The 18,385-nt window shown below is 37.6% G+C and overlaps 1 protein-coding gene and 1 pseudogene across 1 annotated transcript in view; one reads left to right on the top strand and one right to left on the bottom strand.

Moving 5' to 3' along the window:
- LOC100473518 overlaps window positions 1–2,184 on the top strand; it is a 4,946-nt pseudogene extending 2,762 nt beyond the window's left edge.
- The window catches only part of RABGAP1L (RAB GTPase activating protein 1 like), a 741,419-nt gene that overhangs the window by 696,881 nt on the left and 26,153 nt on the right, over window positions 1–18,385 (bottom strand). The gene's annotated exons all lie outside the window — the stretch shown is intronic.

Raw genomic sequence — 18,385 nt, 5'->3', positions numbered from 1 at the left:
AGCTTCTGCACAGCCAAGGAAACAGTCAAAAAAACTAAGAGGCAGCCCACGGAATGGGAGAATATATTTGCAAATGATGCTACAGATAAAATACTGGTATCCAAGATCTACAAATAACTTCTCAAACTTAATACGCGAGAAACAAATAAACAAATCATAAAATGGGCAGAAGGTATGAACAGACACTTTTCCAATAAGGACATACAAATGGCTAACAGACACATGAAAAAATGCTCAAAATCATTAGCCATTAGGGAAATTCAAATCAAAACCACACTAAGATACCACCTTACGCCAGTTAGAATGGCAAAAATCAACAAGGCAGGAAACAGCAATTGCTGGAGAGGATGTGGAGAAAGGGGATCCCTCCTACATTGTTGGTGGAAATGCAGGTTGGTGCAGCCACTCTGGAGAACGGTGTGGAGGTCCCTTAAAAAGTTAAAAATTGAGCGACCCTATGACCCAGCCATTGCAATACTAGGTATTTACCCCAAAGATACAGACGTAGTGAAGAGAAGGGCCATAAGCACCCCAATGTTCATAGCAGCATTATCCACAATAGCTAAATCGTGGAAGGAACCGAGATGCCCTTCAACAGATGACTGGATTAAGAAGCTGTGGTCCATATATACAATGGAATATTACTCAGCTATCAGAAAGAACGAATTCTCAACATTTGCTGCAACATGGACGGCACTGGAGGAGATAATGCTAAGTGAAATAAGTCAAGCAGAGAAAGACAATTATCATATGATTTCTCTCATCTATGGAACATAAGAACTAGGAAGATCGGTAGGGGAAGAAAGGGATAAAGAAAGGGGGGTAATCAGAAGGGGGAGTGAAGCATGGGAGACTATGGACTCTGAGAAACAAACTGAGGGCTTCAGAGGGGAGGGGAGTGGGGGAATGGGACAGACTGGTGATGGGTAGTAAGGAGGGCACATATTGCATGATGCACTGGGTGTTATACGCAACTAATGAATCATCGAACCTTGCATCAGAAACCAGGGATGTACTGTATGGTGACTAACATAATGTAATAAAAAAAGTTAAAAAAAAAAAAAAAGAACTAGGAAAAAACTTCACATCCAAAAAGATTCAATTCAAATTATGGGTACCTGAACAAACAAAAAAAAACAAATTTCTTCTGAAACAGATTTACTATAAGATAGAAGAAAACGTGTTTATAAAATTTCTAGTTGATGTTCTCAGGATAATTCAAGAGAGAATTATACATGAAACTAGAGCAGGAAGTTATGAAGAAGGAAGATTAGGAAAAACTGCCCAGAGACAAAATAACATGATTTCCCAGCAGATCTGGATTAGATACTTCAGCAGAACAAATTAATAAAGAAATAAGATAAAAACTGAAAAATTTATCCCAGAATGGATAAAAGAATTTTTAGCACTTCACATAAACTCTTTTAATTCTAACTTCAAATAAGTCTATTATTATCTCCATTTTACAGATTGGTAAACTAAGGAACAAAATGCCCAAAGACGCTAGTATCATGGCATGAATTAGAAACCAAGAAATCTGGCTCCTCAGTTTCTAGTCTTAACCACTATACAACATCCCTCAAAGAAATATTATAAGGAGACACTCAGTGGCTCCTACGAATCCCTGTGGGCTCCTTCACAGCTCCTCTCAACCTCAACTTTGCTGTGGCTTCCACTGGTCTACAAATCCTGGGGAATCATCCTAACGCTGCCTGGCTCAGTGAATGCTCTGCTGTCCTATGTCCTGCCCCTGTGGAAGGTGACTACCTTCATCAGTAACATCATTGTGGTGGCCCAGGATGTGGGAGAAGCTGCAGATGTCCTGCACGGTGCAGAGCACAGGTCAGATGCAGTGCATGGTATACAACCCACTGCTGGTGCTGCCCCAAGACTTGCAGACTGCTTGTGATCATCCTCCTGTTGGCTCTGCTTGGTTTGCTGGTCTATCTCACTGGAGCCAACTGTACCACCTACATGGAGGACAAAGACTCTAAGGCCCATCTGGTGCTCTTCTCTGAGATCATCTTTGTCATCTCAGGGGTCCTGCCCCTGATTCCCATCTGCTGCCAGCCCACATCACCATCCAGGACTTCTACAACCCCCAGGTGGCTGAGGCCCAAAAGTGGGAGCTGGGCCTTTCTCTGCCTGGGCTAAGCAGCCTCTGGCCTTGTGTTGCTGAGCTGAGGGGCAGGTGCTATGCTGTACCCGCCCCTCAGGGGTTCCCAGGGCTCGAACAATGGTATGGCCTGATACTTGGCCATATCCGTCACCCCTCAGAGTCCCTCCAAGTACCCTACTAAGAATTATATCTAATTCTGGTAGGGTAGTGGGAACTCCTTTGACAGTAAAGCCTCATCCCCTAAGCTGGAGACATTACAATAGTGATTTAGACAGCTTTGGGGTTGTTTTCACCTTTTTTTTTTTTCCTTTTTGAGGGAGGGGGTATTTTTTAAATTCATTTGATAACCTAACCAAGAAATTCAGACTCTCTTCTGGGCTCTGCTGCTGGTGGAGTCAAGGAGGTGATGCTTCAGTTTCTGGATCTTTTTCCACCCTGGACATCCCCATCTCGGAGGCTGACCTGGAGCTATGGACCAATGTGAAGGCTGCCTGCTGTTCAGTCCAGCCGCAAGAGTCCCTCCTTACTGGTCAGGCCTCTGGAATGTCCAGGGGCTTTTGAGCCTCATGTAGCCTTTAGAAAAGCAGGTGGAAAGTTACCAAAGAACACCCACCTCCAAATCTACTGACATCTGGCTCCTCTATCCTGAGTCACATCAGAGCTCTGCCATACACCCCTGACCCTCTCACCTTCAGCCCCTGCACAGTACTGCCATGCCTCCCCACACACACCATTTTTTGCTAAAGTGTGTCTTGTCTTGCTAAAAATATGTATCATCTTCTTTATCACTTAGATGAAGAATTAAGAACTATAATCTATTGATACTTGAAACAGGAGACAAGAAATAAGGCAACAGTGAAAAAGCATAAAATTTCAAGGACAAAAAGCAAAGGATGATGAAAGGAAAACCAAAAGGCTTGTCACATAAAAGTGAAAGGACTCAGCACTAATTATAATAAAAAAAGACAACAACAAACATAGACAAAAAAAACCATAAATCTCTTTAAATGTAAGAACACACAAAAAAAGCTGGACTTCTTGTTTCCAGTGCCCCATATTAGGAAGCTTAGAAATCACCACTTCATCCTATTAAGTAAAAAGCTACCCAAACTGAAAAATCAACAACCCTTCTTAGCTCCAAAAGAGAGGTGAGGTAACAGGGCAAACTACTTCCCTCAAAATTGAACAGGCTGATAGGTAAATCCAGAGAATCATAACCCCCTAGAGAAGAAACCTCCATGGGAACCAATGCTGGAGTAGGAAAACTTGAACCGTAACTGAGGCTCAGTGTAGACAAGTCAGAGACTTGCATGGAATATCTTTTGTCCATCCCTTCACTTTCAGTTGTTTGTGTCCTTACATCTGAAGTGTGTCTCTCGCAGGCAGCATATGAATGGGTCTTCTTTTTTTATCCATTCAGCTACTCTGTGCTTTTTTACTGGAAAATGTAGTCCCTTTACATTTAAAGTAATTATTGATAGGTATGTACTTACTGTCTTTTTGTTATTTTCTGGCTGCTTTGTAGGTCCTCTCTGTTCCTTTCTTCTCTTGTGGTTTGATGAGGTTTTTCTTAGTGGTATGCTTAGACTCCTTTCTCATTATCTTTTGTGTATCCACCATACATTTTTGCTTTGTGGTTACCATGAGGCTTATATATAACAATCTGTAACAGTCTATTTTAAGTTGATAACAACTAAAGTTTGAATGCATTCTAAAGCTCTATATTTTACTCTCCCCTACTCTACCTTTTGCTTTTGGTGTCGCCTTTTACATCTTATATTGTATATCTCTTAACTAAAATTGTAGTAATAGTTATTTTTACTATTTTTGTCTTTTAACTTTCATACTAGCTTTGTAAGTGATTAATCTACTACCTTTACTATATATTTACATTTACCAGTGAGATTTACACTTTCATATGCTTTCTTGTTACAACCTAGGGTCCTATCTCTTCAGCTTAACTAAGTTCCTTTATAAAGCTCTTATAAGGCTGGTTTAGTATGATGAATTCCTTTACTTTTGCTTGTCTGGAAACTCTTGATCTCTCTTCAATTCTGAATAACTGCAGGGTGAAGTTGCTTTCTTTCAGCACTTTGAATATATCACACCACTCTAATCTAGCTTGCAAAGTTTCTGCTAAAAAATCTGATAATCTTATGGGGGTTCCTTTGTATGTAACACATTGTTTTCCTCTTGCTGCTTTTAAGAGTCTCTCTTTGTCTTTAACTTTTGACATTTTAAATTATAATGTGTCTCAGTTGGGGTCTCTTCGGGTTCATCTTTTCCTAGCTCTCTGGGCTTCCTGGATCAAAATGTCCATTTCCTTCTCCAGGTTAGGAAAGTTTTCAGCCACCAATTGCTTCAAATACATCTCCTGCCCCTTTCTCTCTCTCTTCTCCTGGGACCCCTACAATATGAATGTTAGTCCACTTGATGTTGCCTTATAGGTCCCTTAAAGCTAGCTTCACTTTTTCATTTGTTTTGCTGCTCTGATTAAATGAGTTCCACTGCCCTAAATTTGAGTTCACCGATCCCTTCTCCGGCTTCATCTACTCTGCTGTTGAACCCCTCTATTATATTTTTCAGAGCAGTTATTGTGTTCTTCATCTCTGTGACTTCTATTTGGTACTTCTTTATACTTTCTCTTTGTTGAAGTTCTTACTGTGTTCATACGCTTCTCCCAAGTTCAGTGAGCAACTTTATGATCGTTACTTTGAACACTTTATCATGTAAATTACTTATCTCCATTTCATTAACTTTTTCTCTGAGGTTTTATCTTATTCTTTCATTTGGAACATACTCCTCTTTTTCCTCATTTTGTTTGACTCCCTGTGTTTGTTCCAATGTATGAGATAAATCTGCCAACTCTTCCATTCTTGAAGGAGTGGCCTCATGTAGGAAATGAACCTTACCATTCAACCAAACTGTAGTTTTTGGTTGTCTCTTGAACCTCTGTGATTGTCCAAGCAGCCTATTTTATTTTTAATAGGTCCCAATTGTTGAGGATGTGCCAATACCTGTGTCCAAAACTGGAGGGGGGGGGTCTTAGCACTGAGAATCAGGCTGATTGGAAGCCAGATCCTCAGGCAGCAGCCTTCCAAGTATACAAATATACAGTCTTGTGAAACCACAAGCATAAATAAGCCCTGTGGCCACCTGACCAGGCAGTCTGGAAGTGTCCTCTGGGCAACAGTTGCAAAATCTGGTATGTAAAACTGTTTCAACATTCAAAAATCAATTAATGGAATCCATCACATCAACAGGCTACAAAAGAAAAATCACATGATTATATCAATAGATGGAGAAAAACATTTTACAAAATCTAACACCAATTCATGATAAAAACTCTCAGTACACTGGAATAAAGGAAATGTCCTCAACCTTGATAAAGAATATATTCACAGATGACATGACTGTCCATACAGAAAATCTGAAAGAAATGACCAACTAGTAGAAGTAATAAACAATTACAGCAAAGTGGCAGGCTACAGGGTTAACATACAAAAATCTATTTATTTCCTACATACCAGTAATGAACAAATGAAATTTGAAATTAAAAATACAATACCATTTACAATAACACCCAAAAAAATTATATATTTAGGTATAAATCTAAAAAATTACATACAAGATGTATATGAGGAAAAACTAAGAAACTCTGATGTAAGATATCAAAGAAGAACTAAAGAAATGGGGAGATATTCCATGTTCTTCTATAGGAAAACTCAATATTGCTAAGATGCCAGTTCTTCCCAACTCGATATAGAGATCCAATGCAATCCCAATTCAAATCCCAGATAACTGCTCCATGGATATCAACAAACTAATTCTAAAGTTTATACAGAGAAGCAAAAGACCCAGAATAACCAATACAATACTGAAGAACAAAATTTGAGAACTGACACTACCTGACTTACTGTAAAAATGCAGTATTCAAAATAGCATGCTACTGGCAAAAGAAGAGAAAATAAAATGAATCTATACACAGACCTTACCCCCTTCACAAAAAACTAACTCCAAATGGATCAAAGGCCTAAATGTAAAATCAAAACTGTAAAACTCATAGAAGATAACATAGGAGCAAATCTAGATGACATACAGATTGGTGATGACTTTTTAGATACAACACCAAAGGCATGATCCATAAAAGAAACTGATAAACTTGACCTCACTAAAATTAAAATTTTCCACTCAGCAAAGATACTGCTAAGAGAATGAAAAGACAAGCCACAGACTGGGAGAAAATATTGAAAAAGCCATATCTGACAACAAACAGTTATCCAAAATATACAAACAATTCTCAAAACTCAACAATAAGAAAATAACCTGATCTTTAAAATGGACAAAGACCTTAACAGACACCTTATCAAAGAAGATATACACATCGCAAATAAGCATATGAAAATGAAGCATATGAAATAAGATGAAGTTCCACATAGGTCATCAGAGAAATGCAAATTAAAACAATGAAATACCACTACACACCTATCAGAGGGGCTAAAATCCAGAACACTCACAAGACCAGATGCTGGCATGAATGTGGAGCAACAGGAATTCTCACTCATTACTGGGAGGAATAAAACATGGGACAGTCACTATGGAAAACATTTTGGCCGTTTCTTACAAAATGAAACATATCCTCACCATACAATGCAGCAACTGAGCCCGTTGGTGTTTACCAAAACGAGCTGAAAAATAATGTCCACACAAAAACCTGCACATGGATGTTTAGAGAAGCTTTACTGATAATTACCAAACTTTGGAAGCAACAAAGATGTCCTCCGGTAGGTTAATGGATAAACTGTGGTACATTCAGACAATGAAATACTATTAACAGATAAAAAGAAATAAGCTACCATGTCATGAAAAGACATGAAGGAAACTTACATGCATATTACTAAGTGAAGGAAACCAGTCTAAAAAAGCTACACACTGTATGATTCCAACAATATAACATGCTAGAAAAGGAAAAATTATGCAGGCAGTTAAAAGATCAATGCCAAGGGCTGTGGAGGGGGAATGAAAAAGCAGACCACCAAGGATTTTTAGGGCAGTGAAACTACTCTATGATACTAAAATGGCTGATACATGTCATTATATATTTGTCCAAACTTGAAGAATATATAACACCATAGTGAACCCTAATGTAAACTATGGACTTTGAATGGCAATCATGTGGCAATGTAGATTTATTAGTTTTAACAAATGTACCACCCTTTCAGGAATATTGACAAGGGGGAGGTTATGCATGTGTGGGGGCAGAGGGTATATGCAAAAATCTGTGCCTTCTGCTCAATTTTGCCGTGAACTTAAAAATGCTCTAAAACATAAAGCCTATTTTAAAAAATAAAATAAAATCAAGTTGTAAGTCAGATACATTCTCCCCATAAAAGGGGCAAGCTCCCCTGACCTTCAATCCCCACCAAAGTATTGCAGCAATTGCCAGAAAGCTCGCAATGCTCTTTTTTCTTCTTTTTTAAAAAAATTCAGTGGGTTTTACGATATTCACAAGGTTGTACAACCATCACCATCACCCAAAAAAGAAACTCTCTACTCACTTGCAGTCACTCCCCATTTCTCTTTCCCCCCAGCAAACTCTAATCTGTTCTGTCTCTTCACATTGCTTACTGTTTTTATAACTTCCCAGCCATTCCTGACTATCGAAGAAACTGTGTCTAGGGGTGCCTGAGTGGCTTAGTCAGTTAAGGGTCTGACTCTTCATCTTTGCTCAGGTCTTTATCTCACAGTTGTGAGTTCGAGCCCCTTACTGGCCTCCACACTGGGCATGGAGCCTACTTTAAAAAAAAAAAAAAAAAAAAGACTCTCTAGGGCATGCCAGGTAAGTGATGATAATCTCAGCACTTTTCCCAGGGATCAGTACAGAACCAACAGGTCCATTTCCTAGAATCAGTCCCTGAGATGTATAATCCTACTGAAAGGCTCAGGCTTTAGAATTAACTGAAGCCTATTCCTGCAGATTTATTCACCACCATCACCATTACTACCAATCGAATCCTCATTCAGAGTTCAATTTAATAGGTGCCAAAGCCAAGCTGGTCAGTGTTGATTCCAAGCCACACACTGAGAATGACTGGTTTTGAATCATAACTTCTACCCTGACCAGTTTTATGAACTTGGGCAAATAACTTCATCTCCCTAATTCTTAATTTTTTTTCAGATATAAAATAGGGAGGATAACTGTACCCATCCCACAGAACTATTATAAATACAAAATGAGTTATCACAAGTAATGTGCTTATTAGAACACCAAATATAAGTATCTGTATCATCCACCTATTAAAAGATTCTTATATGGAATCAAAATATAATGAGTACAAAAAAAAAAAAAAAAAGATCAACCATGCTTGGACCACATGAAATCACCAATACATGCTTTTTTTTTGATCTATAAAAATTATAATTTCATGTGGTTCAATCTAATATATGCTTCTAAAGGACATACCAAAACAAAAGTACATGGAAAGTTAAAAAAAAAAAAAAAGCATACATCCTATCAGCAATTAAAACAAAAAGGATACTGAGATTGGTAGATTCAAAATCAGAGTGTAACTGAGACCAAAAGCATTAAATAAGATAAACAAGGTCTTTTATATTGTAGTAGTACAACCCACACTGAAAATCTTAGTTGAAAGCCTCTTTACACCAAATAGTGTAATATCAAATCATAAATCAAAAACTGTTCAAAACACAATGAAAGATTGATACACAATTCAAGCAGAAGACAACTTAGCTGTGAACAGATCAAATGCCTAAGAAATGAGGATATGGATATGGAGTTTAATTGGTATGGTTCATGAACAGATGTGTACAGAAATACTGAACTATCATCCTGGCCAAACATAAAGGTTCATTTTCAAAAGAGTATATTCTAGACCACACCAAAAAAAAAAAAAAAAAAAAAATTTTAGAGTAGAGATTGCTTAGGATACTTCTCTGACAAAAATACACCTAAATATCAATTAGAGTTTATATCCTGTAGAGGGGATCCTATTTGCTCATTTATTGACAAACATTCCTCAATCTTGACTAGAACATATAATCTGTCTTGGGCACAGCTGCTTCCCCAGCACCTAAAAGAATGTCTGGCACATGGTAAACACTATGTAAATATGTACTGAATGAATGAAATTAAAAAGCACTAAATACTCAGGATAATAAAGACATCAAATCTACAATCACAGACTATTTAAAATGTAAAAATGAGACTGGTACATATCAAAATATTTCTGGTTTTGTTCCCAAATACCTTTATAGTAATATTATTGTATAAACTGTCATAATCTGAAAGCATCAACTGAAAAACTATTTTTTTTAAAGATTTTTTAATTTATTTATTCGACAGCGATAGAGACAGCCAGAGAGAGAGGGAACACAAGCAGGGGGAGTGGGAGAGGAAGAAGCAGGCTCATAGTGGAGGAGCCTGATGTGGGACTCGATCCCAAAACGCCGGAATCATGCCCTGAGCCGAAGGCAGACGCTTAACCGCTGTGCCACCCAGGCGCCCCTCAACTGAAAAACTATTAAAACTAGTAAGAGTTCAAAAAAAATCAGAGTTCTTAGGATATATTAAGTACACAAAACAGTGCTAGTCATTATTATTACAAATGTTTCTCTACTCTCACACATTTGATAGTTTTGTACTTTATATAATGACGCTCTCTGCCTGACTTTCTTTTGCCAAATGCAGTAATTCAGAACCATAGGGCAAAGATAACTTCCTGCTCTTCTATGGTAACACCATCAACCCCAGAGGGAAAAGGCCAGATCTCCTCTGCAGCACTGCCCATTATGTAAAATGCCTATCTTCACCACTACCACGGACAGGTGTGGGATCCCATCCAAAAGCTTCCTGGCCAATAATACTGTAAGAAAGTGACTGGGCCTCCCTCCCCAGGGACCCTCAATCCCTGGAAAGAATCTCGACCAGCTACAGGATTTAATTTCATCCTAAAAGGAGTATCTGTTATCTGGAGTTTTCACATTTTCTTAGTTACATTAACAGAATACACCTGCCCCCCCAACACGTATAAATCAATTATTAGAGATTTTCTGAAATATAGTCTCTATGAAAATAGGAAATATTCAGTATTGTTTTTAGTTTTAAGCAAGCCTGCCAGATACAAAATATACAAATTCAATAGCTTTTTTTTAGGCCAGAGCAACTCATTATACCCAAAAGAAGATGAGAGGAACCCATTCAGATAGCTAATAAAATAAGGATAAATTTCTTACATAAAGAAAACTTATAAAAATACTAGTAAATTCTACTGAAGTACTTAAGAACTCCAATAAACAGAGATACACATAATTTTCCAGAATAAGAGAATTCAGAAAACAGACCATTATGTAACTACATATTGTAAAGATGCCAACTGATTTACAGGTACAATCTAATTCCATCAAAATTTAAAAACAGAAGTTCTTGAAGGGGTGCCTGGCTGGCTCAGTCAGTACAGCATGCAACTCTTGATCTCAGGGTCATGAGTTCAAGCCCCATGTTGGGTGTAGAGACTACTTAAAAGAAAAAAAAAAAAAAGGTCTTGTAAAACTTGACACAATAATCTAACCTTTAGGATAGTGTTTAAGGGCATGAGCTCTACAGTCAGACTGCCTGGGTTTGAATTCTAGTTCCTGAGCCTAATGTGATCTTAAACTAAATGTTAAACTTACCTGTATCTCAATATTTTCATCTGTAAAACTGATATAACACCAACATCACTGGCTCGTTATGAGTACTGAATATGCTAATACACGTAAAAAACTCAACTTTTACATACTCCTTAAATATGTATATAGTATCAACATCTGGAAGAAAACATTAGTGGAAGGAGGGAATATTCAATAAAAGTTGATGGGACAGGGCACCTGGGTGGCCCAGTCGGTTAGACATCTGCCTTGGGCTCAGGTCATGATGCTGGGGTCCTGGGACTGAGACCTGGGTCAGGTACCCCACTCAGCGGGGAGTCTGCTTTGCCCTCTCCCTCTGTCCCTCCCCCTGCTCATGCACTCTCTCTCACTCTCTAAGAAATAAATAAAATCTTTAAAAAAAAAAAAAAAAGGTGATAGGACAACTGGCTATTAGGGAAAAAATTAAATGTGATACCTACCAGAAACCAAACTCCAAACAAATATCAAAGGATTTTGGTTCTTTGTTAAGTGACAAGGGAAAAAAATGAGTATTTCTGACATCAGGGTAGGGAAGAAATAAGCATAATGCGAAAGAAGAAATCATAAAGAAAAAGACTGATAAACTTAACTTCATAAAAATTTAAGACTTCTGCATATCAAATAATATAAGCAACATGTAAAGGCAAAAGTTTGAAACATGACAAAATGGTACTCTCCTAAATATGTAACAAGCTGTTATGGGGGGGGGGGGAGATGAATACTCCAATCAAAAACGAAATAAAGGACATTAAAAAAAAAATGACCAACAACCATATTATGTTTTCTAGCATGCATTCTATCTCTCCCTCAGTTATACACCAACCCCAGACCCTAGCCTCTGGAGGTGAGGATAAGGATGCAGGAGGAGGAGAGAGGGCATGTCTCTAACTGAACTCTAAGCCAATTAACTTAATATCTTTTACTGCAACACTTTGTTCCAAGAGGAGCACTAAGTCTTAAGCCAATTAACATGGCAATTTCCTAAGAACAGTACAGGAAAGAATATAAGAACTAAACTGTCTCAGGAGATTAAACCCACAAGAGAATGTAGTGGAGAGGAAAGAGAGGCTGTCCTCCCTCTAGACAGTATGGCATATAGATATAAGACCTATAAGCGACTGCAGGTGTCAGATAAAGGGAAAGGGAAGGGAAAGGGAAGAGAAAGAGAAAAGGAAGGAAAAGGGGAAGGGAAGGAAAAGGGGAAGGGAAGGAAAGGGAAGGGAAAGGAAGGAAAGAAAGAGAGTGAGACAGAGGGAGAAAGAAACAAACGAAGCTAGTTTTGACTTCACTAGAAGCTAAGGAACCCAAAGAGACATGCTTTGCAGCTAATGAGAACTACATTTAAGTTTGAGTCAAAAATAACAATAAAATGGAGTATAACACTTAAATTGTTTTTCAGAGAATCTACTATTAAGACATATAAGTTAGACAAAGTAGACAAAGCTAAATTCTGTAAGTACTGTTGATCTCTATCTACTTGTATATAAAAACAAATACCTATTTTCAATGACAAGGAAAGTAAATGAGTTGGAAAATTATAATGCCCTGTACAAATCTTTCAGATGGAAAGGTAAAGCTTCCCTAAGAATGAAGGTAATTATTTAAGAGAACTACAGAGGTTTATAAAATGCTTGCAATGACAGTATCATGAGTTGCTGAGGAAAATCACCTTTAGTTGGTCTATAAAAAATAACTTTTACATTAAAACTTAATTAGTCATGCAAGAGGAAGGAGTGAATAATTAAGTCATCAAACAAATGCTCCACTGTCGAAGAACCACCATCACTCAGCCTTATGGCAAAGCCACCCAAAATGATATTATTTTCCATCTTCTCTTATTCTGAAATAGAATAAAAATGAAATTAATGCAGAAATAGATGTTTGAGGACTTCCTGAAACTGGTAAAACAGTTTTCCCTCAAGAGAAGATCCAGCTGGGGCTCCTGGCTGGCTCAGCTGGAAAAGCGTGCCACTCTTGATCTTGGGGTTGTGAATTCAAGACCCACACTGGGTGTAGAGACTACTTAAATTAATTTAAAAAAAAAAAAAAACTTAATAAAAGAGAGAGAGAAGATCCAGCTGTTAAGATTTACTGGGCACCAATGACTAATATGAAAAACTCAGATGCTCAACCAGCCACTCTAAACAAACTACAGAACTCCAAATGACTTACAAAAAGTCCCAAAGACAAAATAAGGTTTCCATAAAGAAGAAAAGAAAATTAGAGGTAAGTTCATCTAAATATGGTAAAAGATATGTATGCTCTACCTGGAATTAGTAGTATACAACTTGTGAACATCTAAAACCACCCTACTCTACACTTTAAAATGATGAATTTTATGGTATGTGAATTATATCTCAAAAAAATCCATATTAACTGACATTTATGTGTAAAACCTTCCAAAAAGATAAGGAAAATATATGTAAAATGACTGTTACTCATCAGAAGTTTGGTATTTACCAAGAATCTATTATTAGGCTACAGTTTCTGTATGTTCCAAGACTTTTCTCAAAAAAAAAAAGGAGGAAGGGGACATAGGTACAAACTCTGTCATCCTAACAAGCCATGAGATTTGAATATCTGAATGAACATGCAGACCCTTCGGTAATATTCTCCATAAACAGTCTGTACATCTGCAAACTTGTGACAGCCTGCTGTAGCTTCAGTTCAGAGTGGGTGATCATGTTTTTTTCAGATTAGTCACTGGTGCTCAGTAAATTCTAACGGCTGGATCGTCTCATGGGAAAACTGCTCGTGCCTTTGCAGACCTAGCCTGGAAGGTGAGCTGCCTGATCCCACCGTCAGCTTTGTTCATACCATAAAGAATGTGACAACAGTCACCTGACACTTTTGATTAGGAATTCTCTGTTTTTTAGGCAATACAAATTCTATGTTGTCTCCCCCAAATAACAGATGACTGTCACTTCTCTACAAAGCCTCAACATCCTAGAAACAACCCCAGATGAGCAGGATTTCTCTTTTCCAGGATACATAGTATAGAAAGCATCCAGGGGAAGTGAGAATAGCATCTCTTTGTCTCAAGCCCAAACAGATGTTGCTTTTGCCTCTGTTCTACAAAAATAAATAAGAAAACACAGAAAAGTATACTCTAATATAAATTTGCATTTCATATAAAAATACTATAAATAAGTAAATTTTAAGCTGTTATAGAAAGTTTTATTTTTATAGAAAAAGCATAATTGACTTGATTGTAGACTAAGTCCTCAATTAAGATAGCCATCAGTATCAAGGAAAAAATCTAGCCAGCTGGCTCACATTGCCAAGAAAACACTATTGACCTGAATTACAGGCACGATGCCAATAATAATTACCATTTACTGAGTATCTATGTATTTATTATACTTCTGAAAACTCTACAAGGTAACTATTATCCTCATTTTATAGATATGAAAACAGGAAAAGAATAGTTAAGTAATTTGCCCAAGGTCAGTGTTAGTATACAGCTGAGGCAAAACTTAAACCAACTCAACCAGACTCCAAAGATCCTGCTTTTCCCACTCTGGAATAATGCCTCTCAAAGGAAAATGCATACAATAATAATACCTAACATTAAGTGAGTGTTTATTTTTTACTATGCACTTTACATTCCATCTCATTTAGCCCTCCCAATATAAGGCAGAACTAAGATGAATTCATCTTTATAAATGAAGAAACAACAGAACACTAAATGACTTATCCAAAGATGCAAAACTAGTACAGGAGTCTGCCCAGAGTAGTAGTATTCACCACTACCACACACACACACACACACACACACACACACACACACAATTACTAACACTTATTAAGCTTATCATGCTGCAGGCACTATGCTATATAATTTTCTTTCTCAATAATCCCTCAAAGAACAACAAAGATAAAAATCAAGATTTATTAAGAGTTCAGCAACTATTATTCCTCAGATTTTTAGTTCTCATTTCAAGGACCTTTTTAAAATGTTGAGTTTAAGAGAAAAAAAGTAGCCTATACCCAGAACACAAATTTAGAGAGTCCACAATACCTCAAAAATAGAAATTTACTATGCTGCCACAATTTTACCAATTGTACAATCTTCTTTAATCCTCAACTGCAAACACATCCTAAACTTGCACAACTAACTCTGCTTTCCCTTTAGTAAACATACTAGTAAACATAGCTGGTAGTTAGTACTAGCATTTACCATTTTGCTATTTGTCAGTTGCTCTGCCAGGAGCTTGGTATTTGTTAATTAATTTGCTAACTGAGATTAAAAAGGAATTACACAACCAATCCAAGAACCACACAACCAGTATGGAATGGAAATGAGATGCAAACCCACATCTACTCCAAAGTACCAGTCTTGAAATATTCCATACTTTAAAATCTAGGGAATTTACTATGTGATATATCCAGGTTGAAGAAGGGCAGGGGAGGAAGAGATGGGAAACAGAGTTCCTATTTAAGAGTAGGAATAACCTTGGAAATCAAACTAGTCACTCCATCTTTGAATTGAGAAATGCTTAAATGATTAATTGGTTAACAAAAGTACAAGAACATGGAACATTGGATAAAAACTAAAAATTTCTGGGGCGCCTGGGTGGCACAGCGGTTAAGCGTCTGCCTTCGGCTCAGGGCGTGATCCCGGTGTTATGGGATCGAGCCCCACATCAGGCTCTTCCGCTATGAGCCTGCTTCTTCCTCTCCCACTCCCCCTGCTTGTGTTCCCTCTCTTGCTGGCTGTCTCTATCTCTGTCAAATGAATAAATAAATAAAATCTTTAAAAAAAAAAAAAAAAACCTAAAAATTTCTATAAAAGGCCAGTCATGACTTTCCAACTTTGAGAAAATGGAACTATAATGTGTCATAGTTCCTGAAGATGACCCCCAAAAATGGAATAAAAATTATTAAATATTTGCCCAAAAGACGCCAAAGAATTTTATTTAATTTGCATGCCATGGATTCATTAATTCTAACATCTACTATACACTTAACACTACAGATGGAAACTTAGAGATGAGTCAAATCTGTGGGCTCTCCATGCCCTAATACGTACAGTAAAGCAGGGGGTCTCTGCAGCTTTTCAATTTGCCATATACACCTTGTGCATTATCTCATCTCTTTAAAAATAAAGGAAAACAGGGGTGCCTGGGAGGCTCAGTTGGTTAAGCGTCCAACACTTGATTTCAGCTCAGGTCATGACCTCAGGATCATGAGGCGGGGCTCTGCACTGGGCGTGGAGCCTGCTTAAGATTGTCTCTCTCTCCCTCCCTCTGACCCTCCCACCCCCACCCATGCATGCACACTCATCCTCTTTAAAAAAAGAAACAAATAAAAATAAAGGAAAACAAAAAGTTTATCCCTTCCAAACAATTCTCCCCCACCCCCCAAAAACACTGCTTAAACTCTTGAGCAAACCATTAATCCTAGCCATTACTGACCTTGAATACAAAATAAAAATGAAAATATTTCAAAACACAGGAATTAAAAGGACAGCACAAGTTGCACATACCAGGTTCACAAATGGAAGCATTCATCTATAAGAGGTTGAACAGCTCTTACCACCAGTTCCTTAAATCACACCATAAGTCACAAAGCATGCAGGTGTTTTTGTAAACTTTACATAAATAAAACAAAAAGAAAATGAAGTTAAAAGAGAACCACTTGATACTGGATTTCAGAAGTTTCATTTTCTCACTACACATTCAGTCAATAATTACTTCCAAAATCTTAGGAAACAGCCTTCATAATCTGATGCTTTTAAGGAGAAAAAAAAGAAAAAGTGACCCTCATCTCTAGTCAAAATATCTGCCACTAAAATTAATCTTACCCAAATTCAAACACTCCAGGCTTTCTACAACTTCAATCATTAGGATAACAATTTTCAACTCTGTACTGATTTTTATAAACAAGATGGAAGAAAGATAGAAAGTTCTAACTAGTTATACTGATTTGTATTTTTATCCTGAAACTAAATCCCACTAAGTTATAAAACGCTTTAGGTTACAAAAGTTGAGTAAAGTGACCTCCCTGGCTCACAAGTCTAACTATTATTACATTTTAAAAATTACTTATTTGAGAGAGAAAGAGAGGAAGCCCACGTGCACGCATGAGCATGTGAGTGGGGGCGGGGAGGGTGGGGAACAGAGGGAGAGGGACAAGTAGACTCTGAGCCTGAACCAAAACCAAGAGTCAGATGCTCAACCAACTGAGCCACGCAGACGCCCCAACTGTTACATTTTAAGGCCACAGTTAAAACTAAACTTCAAATATATAAAAGTATGCCAATAGTCTAAAACATTCAAGCAAGAACAAATATACAAAATGTTCAGTCTAATCCCATCAATTAATAAGCTAAAAGTTGGTAGAGAGATGCTCCAAGATGAGGGTCTCCGTTAAGTTGGGAAGATAGATTCTGGTTTTCCCAAGACATTTTTATATTACTATATTGCTGGGAGATTTGAAGTTCAGTTTAACCAAAGGTATTTTCTTTTCATCTAGTTAAGTTACAGGTGAAGTAACAGTAAAATAAGCAAGTATGTCTACCATAAAAATCATAGCATAGGTTATAAATACAAAATAAAAACTTGTTCCTAATGGGTATGAATAGGCCCAGAAAATAAATACATAGCCATAAACAGAGTAAACACTACAAGCAATCCCTTCTTGATTCCCAAAGTTTACACTTGGGAATTTAACCAATGGTAAACCAACACCCAAGCACAAAATGAGAAGTCTAGGGTTTTCTTTTTCCCACTTAAATTCTCCAGCTTATCTTTTTAACACACAGCTAAATGTTATTTGTTGTTGTTTTCTTCCTAAAGGCAAAAAATGAGGCAGAAATTCTCTCCTGCTTCTGAGCAAAGAAAATCACACAAAAAACTCAAATATTTTATGTCAAAATTACCACCTTTAAACCAAGTGCTACAAATGGAAAATTATTTCCTAGAAAATTAGCACAGAAACCAGAGTAAACTCCACATCTGACCTGCACTTTTTTCCAATGTTAACAAATAATTTTCTTCCCACTAGTCAGAGCCCATCTCAGCATCTTAAAATTCTGTCTCTGACTTTATTTTTTATTTGTGTGTGCCATTTAAGTAATTTGTACCTAATATGCGAAATATTAATAGCCTTTCATAATTGTCCCAGCACACTTCAATAACACCTGATAGCCCAGTCGGTTAAGCATCTGCCTTAGGCTTGGGTCCTGGGATTAAGCCTGGCATCTGGCTCCCTGCTCAGTGGGGAGTCTGCTTCTCTCTCTCCCTCTGTGTGTATGCCCTCTCTCTAGCTCTCATGCTCTCAAATAAGTAAATAAAATCTTTAAAAAAATAACAACCGATGTTATGACAAAGCAGAAGATAAAAGTTTGAAAATGAAAAAAAGAAGCCTTTTACAATTTGTCACAGTTTTATCAAAATATGTCAAACTTCTGGGGCGCCTGGGTGGCTCAGTCGTTAAGCATCTGCCTTTGGCTCAGGGCGTGATCCCAGTGTTCTGGGATTGAGCCCCGCTCAGGCTCCTCTGCTGGGAGCCAGCTTCTTCCTCTCCCACTGCCCCTGCTTGTGTTCCCTCTCTCACTGGCTGTCTCTCTCTCTG

This window comes from Ailuropoda melanoleuca, chromosome 8 (assembly GCF_002007445.2).
Source record: "Ailuropoda melanoleuca isolate Jingjing chromosome 8, ASM200744v2, whole genome shotgun sequence".
Taxonomy (NCBI): domain Eukaryota; kingdom Metazoa; phylum Chordata; class Mammalia; order Carnivora; family Ursidae; genus Ailuropoda; species Ailuropoda melanoleuca.
This window is presented reverse-complemented; position numbering and strand designations above follow the sequence as displayed.